This window comes from Choloepus didactylus, chromosome 19, assembly GCF_015220235.1.
Source record: "Choloepus didactylus isolate mChoDid1 chromosome 19, mChoDid1.pri, whole genome shotgun sequence".
NCBI classification, from domain to species: domain Eukaryota; kingdom Metazoa; phylum Chordata; class Mammalia; order Pilosa; family Megalonychidae; genus Choloepus; species Choloepus didactylus.
In genome coordinates, this window is record NC_051325.1 from 26555773 (window position 1) to 26571139 (window position 15367).

A 15367-nucleotide genomic window follows, 5' to 3' on the forward strand; every position below is an offset into this window, starting at 1 on the left:
AGATTGCAGCCACAACTGACAACTGCGCATGGTGTTAAGTGGTGAGCTAAACCATGGACTCCATCTATTTATGCTTTATGATAAGAACAAGCTAATCTTCCAAAGATTGGCAGCAGCACGGTTAGCACACCGGGTCCTTCCAAGTGCATCAGCTTCCTCAATCTCCAATCAAGCGTAGGCTAAGTAGTCAAGTGAGTTTTCACTTCTCTCACTTAAAGTTTGGGGTAGCAGTCTCCAGACTGGATGTCTTCTGGTGACCCCTCTGGATCTAATCCACTCTCCATCCGTCTCCACCATGCTCTCTGGGATGCTGATCTGGATGGATTTATCAACAGGATATCTTGCTCTCTGTGTTCTGATTGGCTTCAGTCGTGGGATACACCAAGATGATGTGGGAGGGAGAAAGGAAGGCAAAGTCAGGAGGGTATTTATTCGCCTGGCTCTCCATGCTGGGTCTTGTAGGTTAGCTGCTTCCATCTTCTAAGACCACAGCTTCTGTCAATGTGCCCTTACAGCAGCCTCCATGGGTTCTGGGAACCACTTTCGCTTCCCTAGTCAGGCCTAGGAGTGGTAGCAGCTCCCTGCTTCTATTAATAGGCCCAGGGTCCTGCACTACCCCTTGTTTTCCATCCTTACCTTTATAAATAATCTCTTTATTAAGCTATCCTCAATTACTCCACTGGAGTATTTCCTGTTTGACCCCTGACTCAAAATTTGTTGACTACATCTCGCCAGATCTGCTCAAGGTTATGTTCATTTATTTAAAGAACACGTGATATATTGATTACATTTTTAAACTTTTTATTTTTAAATAATTTCAACCTACAAGGCAGTTGTAAAAATAATACAAGCCTCATATAAAGAACTCCAACACACCCCCTCTGACCCCCAAATACCCAGATCCACCAACTTAAACATTTTGCCACCTCTGCCATATAATTCCATCTCCCTTTCTCTCTCTCTCTCTCTCTCTCTCTCTCTCTCTATCTATCTATCTATCTACCTACCCACCTATGTATTTTCTGAACATTTGAGAACAGGTTGCACACATCACACTCCTTGAGCACACAATACTGCCATGTACATTTATTAAGAATAAAGATAATAACTTATTTAATCACCTTAAATACAGTTATCAAGTTCAAGAAACATAACATTCATAGAAAGCTTGCATTCTATATTCCAACTTTTTTTCTTATGTCCCAGTAATGTATTTATGAGCCTTTTCTCCTCCATTCTTAAATCACATCCAGTATCATGTACTATACCTAAAGTGACATTATCACTTTAGTTTCTTTTTCTTTCCTTTTAAATTGTGGAAACATACATAGAAAATAAATCTTCCATTCCAACCCTTCTCAAGCTTACCATTCAGTGGGATTAACCACATTCACAATGTGTCAGTACCCTCACCTCCATCCATTACTACCAGTTTTCTTCAGACTCAAATAGAAACCCTACACTCATTTTACCTTAACTTCCCATTGCTGTGCCATGCCACTTTTGGTAACCTGTACTTTTCCTTTCTCCATAAGTTTGCATATTCTCTGATATTTTCTTTGTGTTACTATGGGGCTTAAATTTCACATTCTAAATATATAACAGTCTCATTTGCTCTAATGCCAACTTAACAGTCTCCATAGCAGATATAAACTATGTTCCTATACCCCTCTGTCTCTCCACTTTTAAGTAGTTCTTGTCACAGATTACGTATTTTACATTATGAGTATAAAACCGTTGATTTATCATTACATTTATGCACTTGCCTTTTAGATCCTGCAAGAAGTAAAAAGGGGAGTTACAAGTCAAAAACGTAGTAGTATTAGTATTTATATTTACTCATGTCATCGTCTTATCAGAGATCTTTATTTCTTCATGTGGCTTCAGTTAATTGTGTAGTGTCCCTTGTAGGGCCAATCTAGTAAAGACAAAGTCCCTCAGCTTTTGTTTTATCTGGGAATATCTTAATTCCTCCCTCATTTTTGAAAGACGATTTTGCCAGATACAGAATTCTTGGTTGGGAATTTTCTGCTTTCACCGCTTTAAAGATGCCTTCCCACTGCCTTCTTGCCTCCATGATTTCCAATGAGAAATTGGCACTTAACCTTATTGAGGCTCCCTTGTATGTATTGTGTTGCCCCCTTCTTGTGGCTGTCAGTTCTCTCTTTATCGTTGGTATTCAATAGTTTGATTATAACATGTTGTGGTGTGGGTCCATTTGGATTTATCCTGTTTGGAGTTCATTGAGCATCTTAGATGTATATATTCATGTCTTTTGTTAAATTTGGGAGTTTATAGTCATTTTTTCTTTGAATATTCTCTCTTCCCCTTTCTCACTTTCTTCTGCTTCTGGGACTTCCCCAGTGTTTGATGATTTCCCACAAGCTTCTCAGGTTCTATTCACTTTTCATCATTCTATCCTTTTTCTGCTCCACAGACTGGATGGTTTCAATTGCATCATCTCCAAGTATGCTGATTTTTAATTCTGCTAGCTCCAATCTGCTATTGAACCCTTCTAGGGAATTTTAAATTTCTGTTACCATGGTCTTCAGCCCTGTTTGGTTCCTTTTAAATATTCTCTTTGCATTCACCTATTGTTTTACTGATTCCCTGGCAAAATGCTAAAGTTGGTGGATCTGGGTATTTGGGGGTTGGAGGGGGTGTGTTGGCATTCTTTATATGAGGTTTGTATTATTTTTGCAACTGTCTTGTAGGTTGAAATTATTTAAAAATAAAAAGTTTAAAAATGTAATCAAGAGCCCATGTTTTCCTTTAGCTCTTTGAACATATTTAAGAATGTATTTCTAAAGTCTTTGTCTAGAATATCCCATTTGGTCCTCCTTATTGATGGTTTCTAATGTTTTAATATTCTCCTTTGCCTGGGCCATCACTTCCTTTCTTTGTATGTTTTCTAATATTTTGTTGAAACCCAGAAGTTTCGATATTTTAATGTGTTATCACTGGAATTTAGACTCTAAAGTGTGTGTTCCTTAAGATTTTATCCAGCTAGTGTTGTAACAGAGCTTTCCTTGAATTCCAGGAGCTAATAAATAAAAAAAAAAGAATAAGAATAGGGAAAAAGAAAACAACTTTCCCACTCTTTTTGAACTGTCTGTGCAAGTAGTCTCTTTCAGGGCTTATCCATTCAATGAGTTTGCCAAAATATAGGGGCCTTTTTGATTCTTTCTGCTCAGCCTCTTGTCTTGGCTATGCTTGATGGCCCTAGAAATTCCCCCATTTACACTGTTACAAATGTCCCATCTTCCCTAGGAAACAGTCTCCTTACAGTCTTGGACACTGCACTGGATGTCCTATAGCCAGCAATCCCTTTTGCCCCAGGCAGCACAACTTGAGTGCTGCCCTACAGCATCTTATAGCAGAGCTCCGTGAGCCACCTTCCACATTCAGGGCAAGTTTTGGGATAGTGATTCCCTCAGGCCACCAACAGACAGATTGGACCAGATAAACATGTTCCTAGTATGTGCACAAGGGTTACTCTGCTCCCTCTAAATCCAGGACAAGGAATCTTCCCTGGGAGCACAGGCTGGCTCCATGCTAAGCCAGTGAGGGGCCGAAGGAGGGACAGCCAGGGCACCATGAGATCTTACTGCTTTTAAGTGGCCTATTACTGAAATCCTTTAACTGTCCTAGAGATTCAAGAAAGATGTTTCTGCCAGTTCTTACTTGTTGTTCAAAGCTTCTGTTGGGTGACAGAGCCCTGAAGCATCTCACTCTACCATTTTGAACAGGGCAGGGGCTGTTGATTGCATTTTAATGAGCAGGCTGCATGCTGTATTGAAAATCATAAGAACTTGGTTTTCATCCTAGTCATATGTGACTTGGCTCAGTGATCACAGGCAACTAAATTCTATTTTGCAAACATCTTTCTCCTTGTCCTCTTGCCCTTACTCCTCTTCCTCCTTCTATTTCTTAAGGTTGTTGCTTGTTTGCTTGTTTGTTTGGTCATCTGGTAAATAGTATGCACTTGTTACAACATGGGGATACAAAAATGAATAATATAGCTGCCCGCGTGTAGTTCATAATCCTAACAGCTGATGTAGAGACATATACAATGTGACAAAAACTACATGGTGGTTTGTATGAATGTCATATTTACCTTCAGTGACTTTTAGTTTTCTTGTTTTGGTAACTGATCATAATCATATACGTCCTGCTACCAAGTGATTAAATGATATAGGTGAAAATATTTTTAAATACTAAGAATATCAACAGCTAAGTTATTATTAGTCATGGTCATTGTATTACTGTCACATTATTATGTTACTTGCTTAATTCCTGTCCCTTTTAAAATGAATTAATTATAGTGTTCCATTTTAGTATTATCAGCAACTTATGTATTGCTGCTCTCTAGAAAATATTTTGCCTAGCAAGAGTTTAAAGAATTGAGAAGAAAGATCTTAAAAACATATAATCATATGAATTTAATCTCATTCAGCAAGTGGTATTTATATTATAAAAATTAAGTCAAGTCTATGGAATCCTGATTTGTCCACTGAGGTCATAAATAAATGCCCTCACCAGACAGATGGTCAAAGGTACTGCTTCAACCAGTCCAAAAATAAATTAATAAAACGGTTTACTGGTTGCACTCAGATGGCTATCCCTAACAATAAATTATCTTCTTTATTTTCATCTACGTGGTAGCTGAAGCTATCTCATAAAAATACAAGAATCATTTGTTTTCCTCTACATGTGTGGAGATCAGGTCTGATGCATAATTTTTGCCTTACTTCTTCTTACAGCGATAAGTCTTTTTTGGGGAGCTTAAGATATATAGATGACATTTCTCATCTGTTACCTCTTTCCACCTTGGGAACATGAGACCCAGGTTGGCTACTGTGCTTGGCTTAAGATTAGTCATGTGACCCAAACGAGGCCAACCAGAATTTTCACTGAAACTTTTCTGCCAGAACTATCAGCAAAGACTCCCATGTACCATGGTCCTGGTGAGCTGGCAGAATGGGTATCTTAGGCTGCTCGTAACCATCTTGCTCACCATGAGGAAAGAGCCTATCTAATACACGGAGAATGAGATAGGTGATTCAGCCATAAATTAAGGCAGACAAACAACATGGACTTTCCAATTACATGAGAAAAAAAATCCTTTCTTTGCTTAATCTAATTTAATTTACATTTCTGGCATTGACAATCAAGAGTCCTGATGTTGCCATATATCTTAAAACAAAAATGGCTGAAAGCATTGTAAATTAGGATTCACTTTTACTCTTAAGAAAATCCAGGATGGAAAAGGAACTTAGAAATATTCTAATTAGTATTGTCAGAGCAATATGAGAAGATTTTGCAACTGTAAAACATGAAACAGAAGGTATGGTCAAGGAGCAATTCAAGAAAATACCAGAGTTCATGTAAATTCAAACTATAATTGCCAAATAAAATGGTTAATAGAGGAACTGGAAAAAAGATCATTTATTTTTCCAAAACATAAATTTATTAATTCATTCAACAAAGATTAATTAAATGCCTACTATGTGCCTGGTTCTGTCCCAGTTGCTTGGGTTTCATCAGTGAACAAAATAGACCAAGAATTCTGTCCTTGCAGAACTCACCTTCCAAGTGCATGAGAAAGACAATAAATACAAACATAATAAATGAGTGAAAATCAGAGTATGTTAGGCAATAAATAAGGCAGCATGGAAACAGACATTGGGAATACTAAAGGAGGGGCAGTTTTTGGAATCATATGGGACTATCAGGGTCATCCTCATTGTGAAGTCAAGATACAAACAAAGACTTGAAGGAGACAACATATAGAATGGGCCAAGAGGGTATCTGAGGAAAAGGTATTCCAGGCAAAGGGAGCAGCTTGTGTGGAAGCCCTAAGGCAGGAGGTCTGCATAGGGGAGGAAGAGCAAAGATGAATTATGGCTGGAGTGGAATGAGTGAGGGTAAGAGTAGTTGAACATGAAGTCAAAAGAGCTGGCAAGGGTGAAAGACATATTTTAACTTGGCAATGGGAAATTTGTTGCTATGATTTCTGAGACTTTTTTCTACCAGTGTCTGGTATTAGTGGAGGGACAGGCACATAGATCAATGGAGAACCCAGAAATAGATCCTCACAAATATGACCAACTGATTTTTGACAAAGGTGCAAAAGCAATTCAACAGAGGTAAGACAGCCTTTTCAACAAGTCTTGAAATTAGGCAAACCGTTTCCTTCCTTTTTCTTCTTTTTCAAAATTGTTTTAGCAATTCTAATTCCTTGGCCTTTCCATATAAATTTTAGAATAATCTTGCCTATATCTACAAAAAAATCTTGTTTGGATTTTGATAGGAGTTGTGTTAAACCTGTATACCAAGTTGAGGAAACTTATACCTTCACTATGCTGAATCTTCCAGTTCACAGAATGCTGTGTCTCTCCATTGATTTGTATCTTCTTTGGTTTCTTTCAGAAACACTGAGAATTTTCAGCATGTTTTGTTAGCTTTCCACCCACGTATTTCATTTTTATGAGTGACTGTAAATGGTATTGCATGTTAAATTTTAGCGTCTACTTGTTCATTATTAGCGTATAAATACAATTGGTTTTTGTATGTTTTCTTGTACCCTGTGAACTTCCTGGCCTCGTTTATTAGTTCTAGGAGTGCTTTATAGATTCTTTGGGATTCTCTACATAGACAATCATTCATCTGCAAACAGGGAGAATTTTCTTTCTTCTTTTATGAACTGTGTAACATCTATTTCCTTTTCTTGCTTTAATGCATAGGATAGAACTTTCAGCACTATGTTGATAAAGAGTGGTGAAACCAGTTATAACTTATCCTTTGTCTATCTTAGAGGGAAAGCATTCAGCCTTTCTTCATTAAGTATAATGTTCTCAATAGGCATTTTGTAGATAAAACTTAATTAAATTGAAGAAGTCCTCTATTATTTTTCTGAAGCGTTAAAATCATATACAGGTGTTGTATTTTGTTGAATGCTTTTTCTTCATTGATGAACATAATCATGTACTTTTTCCTCTTCAGCTTATTAATATGGCTGAGTTGTGGTAGTTGGTATTTTTAAAGGAATTGATCAATTTCATGTGAGGTGTCACATTTACATTTCTAGAGTTGTTCATAATATTCCCTTATTATCCTTTGTTATCTACAGAATATGTAATGATCTCCCCTGTTCCATTCTTTATAATGATAATTCATGTTTTCTCTCTTTTTCTTTGTCAGTCTTAGTAGAAGTTTGTTGAGTTTATGGATCTTTTCAAAGATCATTTATTTTCTCTATTTTTTTTTCTTTTTCAATTTTTCTGATATCTGTTCTTATTATTTTTTCTTCCTTCGGCTTGTTTTGGGTTCATTTTGATCCTCTTTTCCTAGGTTTATACAGTGGAAGCTTAGATTATTGATTTGAGACCTTTTCCCTTTTCTAATGTATGCAATCAATAGGAATATATGCATACATAGATCAGTGGGGATTTGTGCATATTCCCTCTCCACATGGCTTTAGGTGTGTCCCAGAAATTTGGATTTATTGTATTTTCATTTTTATTCAATTCAATGCATTTTTATTTTCCTGAAGACTTTCACCTTTACCCACAGATTGTTTAGAAGTACGTTGTTCATTTTCCAAGTGTTTGGAGATTTTCCTGTTATCTTTTGGCTATTGGTTTCTAATTTGGTTCCATTTTAGTCAGAGAACACACTCTGCATGATTTCAATTCTTTTAAATTTGTTTAGGTTTGTTTTATGGCCCAAGATACGGTCTATATTGGTATATGTTCCATTCTATATGTTTCCCTTGGAAAGAATGTATATTCTGCTATTGTAGGGTGGAGTGTTCCTTAAAGTTTTATTAGATCCTGTTGATTGGAGTATTATTGAGTTCTTAAATATACTTGCTGATTTTCTGTGTAGTTGTACCATAAATTGTTGAAAGAGGGCATTGAACTCTCCAATTATAATTGTGGATCTGTGTTTTTTTTCTTTTTTTTTCTTCAGTTTTATCAGTTTTTGCTTTAGCTCTTTTTTTGGTACATATACATTTAGGATTGCAATGCCTTCTTGGTGGAAGACCCTTACATCATTATGTAACATCCCTCTGTCTGTTAATTTTCTTTGCTCTGTAATAAAACTATATGTGATATTATTATAGCCGCTCCTGCTTTACTTTGATTAATAGTGAAATATCTTTTTTCCATCTTTTTACTTTCCACCTACCTATACTGTCATATTTGAAGTGAGATTCTCATAGACGTGTATTTGAGACATGAATTTGCAGAAATGTTAGGGAGGGCAAGAAAATTTGCCCAGGACTCAGGGTGAGGATTCAAGTCAATTCTGTAAATCTCACAGGACACAATGTAATGTTTGGTTACAAAAGCATAAAGCTAGGTGAGCTGGTACTGAGCCAAGAGCCCTATTTCCTCCAGTCCCTGTTGGCAGATAAAGGAACCTGACTCAGCTGCCCATAATATGAGATCAGGAGAATACGCTCAATACAAACATGGACAACTTACAGATTCACAAAACAGTTCCAGTGTCTAGTATCAACTGTTCTTCCTAATTTGTCCCCCACCATCACACAGATCTCAACAGGAAAAACATTCAGTATCAAGCAGAATGCACACCAAGGGGTATACATGGTGGTCTACGGGAACATATAAGAAAATATTAGAACTGCTATTTATTTTTTTTAAATTCAGTTTCCTTGCGATATATTCACATACCATACAATCATCCATGTTATGCAATCAACAGTTCACAGTACCATCCTATGGTTGTGCATTCATCACCACAATCTATTTTTGAACATTTTCCTTACACTAGAAAGAATCAGAATCAGAATAAAAAATAAAAATAAAAAAAAACACCCAAATCACCCCCCCAATCCCACCCTATATTTCATTTAGGTTTTCTCCACATTTTTCTACTCATCCATCCATACACTGGATAAAGGGAGTGCGATCCTCAGGGTTTTCACAATCACACTGTCACCCTCGTAAGCTACATTGTTATACAATTGTCTTCAAGAGTCAAGGCTACTGGATTGGAGTTTGGTAGTTTCAGGTATTTTCTTCTAGCTATTCCAATATATTAAAACCTAAAAAGTGTTATCCACATAGTGTGTAAGAATGTCCACCAGAGTGACCTCTCAACTCCATTTGAAATCTCTCAGCCACTGAAGCTTTCTTTCGTTTCATTTTGCATCCCCCTTTTGGTCAAGAAGATGTTCTCAATCCCATGATGCCAGGTCCAGATTCATTCCCGGGAGTCATATTCTGCGTTGCCAGGGAGATTTACATCCCTTGGAGTCAGGTTCCACGTAGCGGGGAGGGCAGAACCACTATTTGTTTTTATTTTTATTTATCTTTTTAAATCTGCCAACTGCATTAGCACAGAAGTGCATATATGTGTGTGTGTGTGTGTATATATATGTATATAAAATTCATAAATACATATATTTTAAAGATGCAATGATATAAAATTATTTTTATGGATAAGCATTTGGGGATCAAAATGTTTGGCTATCACAGATCTGGAGGATAAAGTATGATTTTAGGGCCTACAGAAACTAAAAGTAAAGTTGCATCAGGTGTACCACTAGGTAAACTAGCAGAGACATGGAATCTTCTCGGGTCTGGATAACCCATCACATTTTCCCTCCAGTTTTCTGTATGTCCAATGGCAGTTAGTTGCCTTTGGGACTGTGATGGGTTGAGAAATACTAAAATAAATTGTGAAAGTTCCTTGGAAAAATCTGCTGAGAGAAGACAAGATTCCTTAAAATAATAAATTGGCCCAATCATCACTGCAAGTCATTAATCCCAGAAGGTAAGTATCGACACCTCTCTGATTCCTTTACCACAGGCAGTTAACAAGATTCAATCTCACAGTACTGTGTTTTATCATGAAAATAGGAATAAATTGATATTCATTGTCAGGCACCTTACATGTGCCTTCATTACTGGTCTTTTAAAAACAGCTGAATTTACTCCCATTTCTCATGAAAGGAACCAGAGACTATGTAGTCTGCACAACACCCGCAGCTTTGGAGAGCTGCGATTCAAATCCAGGATCTCTTAACCCTAAGTGCCATGTTCTTAAACAGTGGTTCTTCCCAGCTAGATAAGGATAAAGAAGTTTTTTTGGAGCTCTCAGCTTTCTAAGAGTTTCATGTTTTTCCCCTGTTTTCAGAGCGAAGGAGAGGCACAACCCACAGATCAAATATTTTGAAATGGAGGGAGGCACATTTTAGGAGTATTAAAATTACCTTAAAAAAGAGAACGTGAGACCATTAAAACTCTGGTCACGACATTTCCTTGTTGACCCCTGAATGATTTTGGGTGCTCTCTTTGACATTCAGCAACTGGATGTTGAATTTGAAAAATGACAATTGGAAAAGTTAATTGGTTCATTAAACCAATTTTGTGAGACGATTCAAGAGAGTAGATGGCTATGCAATTTCCACGCATCAGTTGTTTGCTAAGTCATTCAGCCTTGGATGCCATTTATTTCTCAATTCTGAGCCAAATACATATATGATTTCTTAAAATGGGTCTAGAAAAAGGGTTGATATGGGTTTGATGAAAAGGGTCAGTGGAGCTCTCTCTTAACAGTAGCCCAATTGGACAGAGTTTATATCTCCCTGAGGCTGTGAACACTTCAAAGCATGCTATTAAATGATAAGGAGGAGGAGGAAAATTTTAATTTCTCTAGAATAATTTTTGCAACCACAGAAATACCTTGCAGAAGTGGACATTTAATTCTTCCCTAAATGTACAATGCTGTGGCCTGTGATGAAACACTTGGAATTAAGGAACCATGTCTTCTGGGAGTTGCAGATAACATCCCATTGCCTGCAATGTTCATATTTCTATCGTCTGATGAAGTGAGGAAAGAAACATGAGGGAACTATAGATGTGAGTGAAAATCAACTCTGCACAATGAACTTTAAAATAAACTACTAATAAATAGCAAAATAAAAGAGCAAATCTCAGCTAAATAATTTCATGGGAGGTGGTGATGAGATATTTGAAGATAGTTTATTTTTAATAATGGGAAAGAATAATAGCAAGTTTATAGTCACCCTATAAAATTATCTGATATTAAAGTATGTGAATATTCCACTAGGTCCTGTTGCAATGATGCAAATTAGAATATAACCACTAGAATTATAAGAATATATCAATTTATTAAAATGCATTCATGGAATCACAAGATTAGAGTGGGGGATGTATTCATCCTCAAGCCTGCCTATTTGTTCTGAAATATCTACCATTAAAATATAACCCTCCTCACCTCCTTCCCCCAGATCCTGTTGAAACCTGTTTTGCATTTCACTTCTGGATTCCGTACCCTCAAAAACCTCTTGAAAATAGAGGTTGCCTCAAAGGTCAGTTGAGATGGTGGTTAGCCATGCTCACTGAGTAAGGACCTGGTCACTCTCAGGGCCTTTAGACAAGTTGCTAACTTGACCTTGACCTGAAATAAAAATTGATTGCTTGTGTTCTTTGTTGTTTTGTCTGCATCTTCTCTCCGTCTTAGCATTTCTGACTGGATGCAAAAATTATTCAGAGTGCCATGCTTCACCCTCCTGCACCATTCATTCTTTTCTAATTCCACTTTATTTTCTCCCTTAATAATATACTCCCTGAAGTGTTCATTCATAGAAACATCATGTGCCAGTGATTAGACACCTACTCTGTACCAGGCCGTATGGCAAGGGTAATACATAAAGTAATTCTAATCTCTAGCTGAATAGAGGCAGATAGGAAGGAAGAAGGGAAATTATTTCAGTATTTTTCCCACTTCAAGATTCACAACAAACATCCCTTTCTAATTTGCTAAATGGAAAGCATTGCTTGCTGGCTACTACAATCTATGAGAAATGGTTAGAATTAATTAGACAGAACCACAAGGATGGAAGGGATGGTAGAACATCACTTCTAGGGTTAACAGCCTTTGGGAATGGGCATAAAATATTATGCATGGTGACTTGTCCAGCAAATACACCAGAAACAAAATTATAAAGATGCCCCTTTTATTATAATAAAACAAATGTGAAAATGAACTATTGGCAAGGTCTACCTTCTTTTTTCCTCTTCACTCTGATCCAATTTTCACAGTCATCTGGGCCTCCCATTCACATCATCTCCAGAAAGTGAGCTAATTAGAAATTTTAGCCCATTTTCCATGAAGCAACCTTGACAAGTCTCACGTCAGTGGTCATCAAGGCAGACCTCACTGGAGAACACCATTCTGGATACTTGCATGCATATCCGATTCACAACTTTTTGGTAACCCAAGCAAAGAGTTCCTAAATATTCCAAAATAAGAACTGCCTCTTAATGCTTAATCTAAATCCACTCTGTTAGAATTTAGAACCATTTTCATTGATTTCTTCTTGCTCAACCTCAGTTATTTGAACACAACACTTTAATTTCTTTAATAACTTTTAAGTCATCTAAAATATTTTAATCCATTTTAATAACTTTCTATTATATCAATAATTTTAAAAATAAGTAATATTTGTTGGATGCTCACTAGGCGCCAAGGACTGAAATGTGATTTATGTAAATTGTGGACATTAGTGGCTAAGAGTGAGTGCTCCAGAATCTGAAAAGCTGGATTTTCATCACTGACTTAATCATCAACTGGTTGTTTCAACTAGAGCAGATTACTCTTTGCATTTCCATTTGCTCATTTGTTAAATTACAATAAGAAATTAGAGAGGCCTTCTGATTCTGGAAAGAGGTGGAATAATAGGCAATAGGTTTATCTTTCCATCTTAAACAGTACAACAACTGGACAAAATATATGAACAATGGTTTTTTAGACATTGGACTATAGACACCCAAGAAGGGTCATCCCTGAGAGATGTAGAAGAGAAGAAATGAGCTCTGTAGTGACATCAGCTTTTGTCTCCAGGTCATGCCACCAAGAGAGGGAAATACAGGCAGAGACTGGTAGACTCTGAGTCAAGGAGAGAGAGCTGAGTGTGGAGAGAACAAGTGGTCTAGCATTCTCTTGACAGAGTGGTGGAGAAAAGAGAGCCAAACAGAGAGAGAACTCAGGAGATTTGCAGAGGGCCTTCCTCTCATATATTGCAGAGCACTGATGAGTGCATGCATATAAAGAAATTACCCGAGACCAGGGAAAGAATCACCTAAAAGGATTAAAATTAACATTGCCTGGCACTCACACCAGGTTGGGAATAGTGACAGAAACACAAATTGCAAGAATGGAAACTCTTAAAATTCACAGAGCACTGGATACAATACCCAGAAGGTCTTGCCTTAGTAGGTGGGAATAATTAACCTGATTATAAACATGCTATTTTCCCATCTAACCAATCAGAAAAGCAAGACTAAAGGGTCAAACTATCTCCAATAATTTATCTCTGTTCTAGAATAAAACTCAAGAATATTTATAGGAATATAATAACATTCAGCCCTCAAAAAGGTAAAATTTGCCATGTCAGGCATCCAATCAAAAATTACCAGTCCTGCAGAGCGAGCTGACCAGGGGCTCTGCTGCTGTATCTCCTTGCCCTCCTCACCGGAGTTGCCATGCATGACTTCGAGGCCAATACCACCATCAGCTGACTCAGTTTCCACTACTATCTGGGAGGCTCTAGGGGCATTTTCTCCTCCCACTCTCAAGGACTTTACCCAGTGTGCACTATGGAGCTGGGCCGAGCTGCAAAGCTGGCACCGGAATTTGCCAAGAGGGATGTTAAGAAGATGATTGCCCTTTCAATAGACAGTGTTGAGGACCATGTGGCCTGGAGCAAGATATCGATGCATACAATGGTGAGACGCCCATGGAAACATTACCATTTCCCAACATCAGTGATCAGAATCAAGATCTTGCCATATTGTTGAGCAAGATGGACTCAGCGGAGAAGGACAAAAAAAGCATTTTCCTGGTGGCTCTCTGGTGTTTATTTTTGGTCCTGATAAGAAACTGAAGCTCTCTATCTTCTCTCTAGCTCCCACTGGAAAGACCTTTGATGAGATTCTCAAAATGGTTATTTCTCTCCTGCTGAGGGCACAGAAGAAGGTTGCTACCCCAGGTGACTGGAAGGATGGACACAGTGTGATGATTCTTCCAACCAACTCTGAAGAGGAAGCCAAAAATCTTTTCCCTGAAGAAGTCTTCACCAAATACCTCTAGTATTCTCCCTAGCAGTAAACATCTCCAGGAAGTTGGTGCTGGAAGTCTTCACTCGCTTAGCACAGTGAGCCAGAGGATACTGGCTGCCAATCATGCTTCCCTGCAGCTATCCACAGAAAGCTCCTAGTGTATCACAGCCAAGATCATTAGGCTGCTATCCTACTAGCTTATTAAATGAAAATGGCACTAAGAATTTCTTGGGATTCTTTACTCTGTGCCTTCATGTGCATTCTGTTCTGTTCATATATCTCAGCAGTCTCTTTGAAATATATTCTATATTTGGGACTGGAATCTCATTTAAAGGTTTTTGATGAACAGGTAAGTATCATTGCTGGTTGAGAAAGCCTGCTTCGCACAGTCATAGAATGGCCCCCTTTCTCAGCTGTCCTAATCAAATCCTCTCTTCCATTACCCATTTTGGGGAGTGTATTAGTCTGTTCTCTAGGGAACAGAACCGGCAGAAGGTATACCTATATATGTACACACATACATATACATATATGTGTGTGTATATATATATATAGATTAAAGATTTTGAAATTTCTTATAGGAATTGGGAGCAACAGAACTTGAAGTTCAATTTTCTCTGTAAATACCTAAGTATATAACTCAAGAACTGAAAATAACCCAGATATTCTTCAATATTCAGTGTTTTGACCACAGCTGGATGGGGCAGGGGGAGGGGATAGTTTTCGATTCTGTACTTTTCCAATTGACATGTGAAGAACAGGGAGAGGGATTTTTAAATATTTTGCTATAAAGAAAAGTTTGTGGTAAATTTCTATCAAAAGGGAGAAGCTACAGAAGAAGCTACCCTTGACTGTCAGGGGGGCTTATCAGAAAGTGAGAGTAGAATAACAAGTGCCATTGCTATTCACACAGAGTATTTCTGTACATCAGTTTGCTCTAAATTGTGATGCACACAAAAGAGTGTATCTTGGGAAGAGAGGAGAGGATGATTTAAAATGTTTTATCATAGAACTGTTTTTGCAGAGGGTGACTTTTATGAATTTTGATTTAGGGGGATTAGCAAATAAAATCCTTTGCTAAAACTGGAAAAACATTACCAGACATGAAAGAAGCAGGAAAATAAATTATATTGTGAGAAGAAAAGTCAATCCATCAAAACTGATCCATAACCAACATGGGTATTAGAATTTGTAAACAAGGACATTAAAACAGTTCCCAAACATTCAAAAAGAAAAGTAGAGAAATG

General features: G+C 37.5%; 1 pseudogene; it reads left to right on the forward strand.

Annotated features, from left to right (window-relative positions):
• The first annotated feature begins 13544 nt into the window (after positions 1-13544).
• Positions 13545-14151, forward strand: LOC119515241 (annotated as a pseudogene).
• Positions 14152-15367: the final 1216 nt, after the last annotated feature.